The 4556-nt window shown below is 52.1% G+C and overlaps 1 protein-coding gene across 2 annotated transcripts in view; it reads left to right on the top strand.

The window, feature by feature from the left end:
• SARDH (sarcosine dehydrogenase) overlaps positions 1 to 4556 on the top strand; it is a 93740-nt gene that overhangs the window by 64845 nt on the left and 24339 nt on the right. The gene's annotated exons all lie outside the window — the stretch shown is intronic.

The raw sequence follows: 4556 nt of genomic DNA, 5'->3' as shown, positions 1-4556 counted from the left end.
GGGGAGACCCCCCCGCCCCCCCGTGGCAGCTAACCCCGCCCGGGGAACCCGCCTCCACAGCAGCTAACCCTGCTTGGGGAGACTCCCCCCCATCCCCCTCGGCGGAAGCTAACCCCGCCCGGGGAGCCCCCTCCCCAGCGGCAGCTAACCCTGCCTGGGGAGACTCCCCCCCGCGGCAGCTAACCCCACCTGGGGAGCCCGCCCCAGCTCACCTCGGCTCCGCCTCCTCCGCTGAGCACGCCGGCGCCGCTCTAATTCTCCTCCCCTCCCAGGCTTGCGGCGCCGATTGGAGGAGACTTAGAGCGGGGGCTGTGTGCTCAGCGGAGGAGGCAGAGTGGAGGTGATCTGGGGCGGGGAGCAGTTCCCCTGTGCGCCCCCCCGTTACTGCGGGCTGCCCTCCCCGCGCCCCCCACCCCACCCCAGCTCACCTCCACTCCACCTCCTCGCCTGAGCGGGCTTTTAGGCGCCCCCAACCACTAGGCACCCTAGGCAGCCGCCTAGTTTGCCTAAATGGTTGCACCGGCCCTGGATACAGCCCCTGCCAGGCAAGTGGAAATTGTGCTGATAAGTACTGTACCATCTCACAGCACCTGTCCATCAGGGGCCATGGTACCATAAGAAACCTTTCTTTTGAGCAGTGCTTCCTGGACTGGAATGATAGAGCCACATGTTATGGGTAGGTAGTGATGCGGTTAGCAAAATTCCCTCCCCCCGAGCCTGCAGTCCTTCCAAGCGTGTCCTCCATTGCAGGTAATAATCCACCTCTCTTGAGCAGTAGACCTCACTGCTGCAAGCGCCGCCTGTCAGCCAGTGATAAACCGTGATGGAAGTTTTGCTTCTTACAATGAATTTGATAGAGCTTTATCGAGGGCCATAAGCAATGGAGGAATTCGTTACACCCAGAATCCAGTGTAGAAATGTTAGCCGAGAGACTGAGCTAAATCCCTCCCTGACGTAACTCCGTCGACTGTCAATGGGATGAACTGGATCCAGTGTCTTAAAAAAACCAACCTATTGTGATGGTTGTCACAGATTAATTCATTTGTTGAACAAAATCAGCCAGAGTGAGAATGCACACAGAGAATTCGTGTGTGTGTATATATATCTATATATATTACATTGTGCATAATATCAAGATCTGTACCCTTTTGAATTTTAGCAGTGGGTGGATTTTCATCCTCAAATGTGCACCCAACTAAATAAACATAGGTCTGGCTTGTGGCTCACAGATGGATGGCACGGTGCTGTTTTATGGCTCCATGTGAAATACCGTGGGAACATCAGCTCCCAGGAGCATTTGGCCAGAGATGTCAGACAACGTAACAGCAGAATGGGACAGCTGATGTCACGATATCTGGGGGGAAATTTAATGAATGCAGCTTGCAGTATCTCTGTGCTGGTGACTTCAAGCCTGTCCCCCTTCAGCCACTTCTCTGATACATAGCCCGACACACGTGCACATGCTATGTGCGAGCATGTGTGGATGTGTACAGTCCGTGGATGTCTATCAGCTGGTCAGAACCACAGACAATTAGTGCCACCCCACACCTTTTGGTTGGCTGCGTGGTTTGTATGACACATTGCTTCAACACTCTGGCAGGGACCCGAATGTTCCCCCACAGCTGTAGTTATACCAAGTGATTTAAAGGGAAGGGCCAGGCTAAGCTTTTCTCAGGAGGAAGTTGCTCTTGTACGGGAAGTATATCATGTTCCCAAAGCCAGCAATACACCATCCCCCAGCAGGATAAATGAACCATGGGGTTAGCTGTCAATGCCCAAAGCATCTCCTGCCGTGATTAATACTGTAGCTGGCTACAGTGCCTTGATCTCTTGCTGTTCTCTAATTAGGTGACACATTTGTATGGAGTGAAAAGCTTTTCCGTAGCTGGAGCGTTCCTAAGCCTCAAAAGTAGATTTCCAACCTTCATGCTTCATTGAACTTCCAAGACAATGGTTAAAGGCAGGCAGGCTCGGTGAGTGTTGTTCTATTGTAAGGAAGCTCAAAATAAATTCACAATACCTTTTGTGTTTCTTCCCCCCCCCAGTTCTATTGTTGCTCATGTTAAGGCATCTAAAAGCAGCATTAAATGCCACTTCACACTCGGAGGGTTTTTATTTTAGACATGCCTTTAGCGCACAGGAAAGGTGGAGGCGGGGAGGTGCCGAACCATTTGAATATAGTATTATGATTGCTGTTTATTTAAGAGCTAACAATATGCTCATGTCAACAGCTTGCCTGAAAGAAGGGTAAGGAGGTAGGATTATTATTTGCATTGAGGTAGCACCGAGGAGCCCAAGTCACAGGCCAGGACCCTAATGCGCTAGGAGCTGTACAAACATAGAACAAAACGTCAGTCTGTTTCTCTCAGGGGGCTCCACATGTGCTGCTATTCAGGTTTGAGACACCCGCGTTTTTACTGATTGATTTTGGTGGATAGCTAATATAAAGGAATATGGCACTGATTGGTCTGAACAAACTAAGGCCTTGATCCTGCAATTGGATCTACTTAACTGGGTCATCGAGTCCACACGGAAGCGTAGGAGGTACCACTGCACTTGCAGGGTCGGAGCATGAGAACTCTTACCCTACAAAACTTCACCCTGCGTCCCAGTGGAACCTCCAGAACAGGGGGTCTCAAACTTTTGTCCTGGTGACCCCTTTCACACAGCAAGCCTCTGAGTGCGACCCCCCCCCCTTATAAATTAAAAACACTTTTAAAAATATTTAACACTATTATAAATGCTGGAGGTGAAGCAGGGTTTGGGGTGGAGGGTGACCGCTAGTGACCCCCCCACCCCCAGATCATAATCTCACAACCCCCTGAGGGATCCCGACCCCCAGTTTGAGAACCCCTGCTCCAGAATATCTGACAGTCACTCTCTGCTCGTTAGAATTTGCTGCAGGCACAGTTTGAAACATAAAGGGAAGAAGCAACAGAGGGTCCTGTGGCACCTTTGAGACTAACAGAACTTTTAGTCTCAAAGGTGCCACAGGACCCTCTGTTGCTTTTTACAGATTCAGACTAACACGGCTACCCCTCTGATAAAGGGAAGAGGTTACATTGGCTTTGCCTTGCCTGGCGGGGGTGTTTGGAACCCACCGATTCAAGTAGGTGTCTGCTCACACAGTCGCTGATTGCTAATGACAGCCCATAATGAACAACAGGGCATTAATCTTGGCTGCTTAGCTGACCGCACCAGCTGATGACTGGTCTGTAATTCCCCGGCTTGTCCTTATTTCCCTTTTGACAGATAGGCACTATATTTGCCCTTTTCCAGTCCTCTGGAATCTCTCCCGTCTTCCATGACTCTCTGAAAATAATCGCTAGTGGCTCAGATATCTCTTCAGTCAGCTCCTTGAGTATTCTAGGGTGTATTTCATCAGGCCCTGGTGACTTGAAGACCTCTAACTTGTCTAAGTAATTTTTAGCTTGTTCTCTCCCTTTTTTAGCCTCTGATCCTACCCAGGGCCGTCCCTAGGGGGGTGCAGGGCCCAGGACAAATCAGCAGGGGAAATCAGTGTTCCAGGACCATATTGAACACTGGGCACGTGGCTCTTGGGGAGAGCCAGCACTGTAGGGGGCGCCTCATAATCATTACTGTCCCTACATTTTCCACAGGCTGTGATCATTATGGAAGATATCTCGCTGTTGAGGGTGAGCAGGGAATCAAGGGAGGGTCTTCTCCAAGACTGCGGTTTCCACCTTGGCCTTTATGCAGTTTGCCTGTGTGCAGCAATGGTCCCCACCCCCCCACCCCCAGTGATGGCAGAGTGGCACGGGAAAGTTACCCTTAATGGGGCAAGAAACAAAGCAGCTCTGCCAAAGAACCTCCGACAGCAGATTGCCCAGTATCTCCACGAGAGTTTCCTGGAGATCTGAGGCAGATTCCCGTGAAGTGAGGGAGTCAATCAACAGTCTGTTCTGCCACTCAGACTAGGCATGTGGTGGTTATGCGCATCATACAGACACAAGCCTGCTTTCTGCAACCATCCTGTCCCCAGCAACTCGCTTCAGCAATTCCCAAAATCAAAGCCACTTACCAGGGGCCTCGTCTCCTGTTTGCACTTCACCAGGCTCCAACAGCTGTTCCTGGCTAGCCTCCTTTGGGGTAGAGAAGAGCTCCTGGCTGCATGCATCTCTGATCTCCGAGTCGTCCTCTGCGCCGCCCCCCCCATCCTCGTCCAAGATTTCCTCCTCCTGGCTCAGTCCGCTCTCGACTGGCACACGAGCCACCGAAGTATCCACAGTGGCCTTCGCAGTGGAGGTGGGGTCGCCACCCAGTATCACATCCAGCTCTTTGTAGAACCGGCAGCTCGTGGGCGCAGCACCAGAACGGCAGTTTGCCTACCACACTTTGTGGTAGGTGTTCCTCAGCCAGGGCCGGCTCCAGGCACCAGCTTACCAAGCAGGTGCTTGGGGCGGCCACTTAGGAGAGGGGCGGCACGTCCAGCTATTCGGCGGCAATTCGGCGGACGGTCCCTCACTCCCGCTCGGAGCGAAGGACCTCCCGCCGAATTGCCACCGCAGATCGCAATTGCAATCGCGGCTTTTTTT

Source organism: Terrapene carolina, unplaced genomic scaffold (assembly GCF_002925995.2).
Source record: "Terrapene carolina triunguis isolate 2854851 unplaced genomic scaffold, T_m_triunguis-2.0 Scaffold238, whole genome shotgun sequence".
Taxonomy (NCBI): Eukaryota; Metazoa; Chordata; order Testudines; family Emydidae; genus Terrapene; species Terrapene triunguis.
Note: the sequence above shows the minus strand (reverse complement) of the source record. Positions and strands in the feature narration are given on the sequence as shown.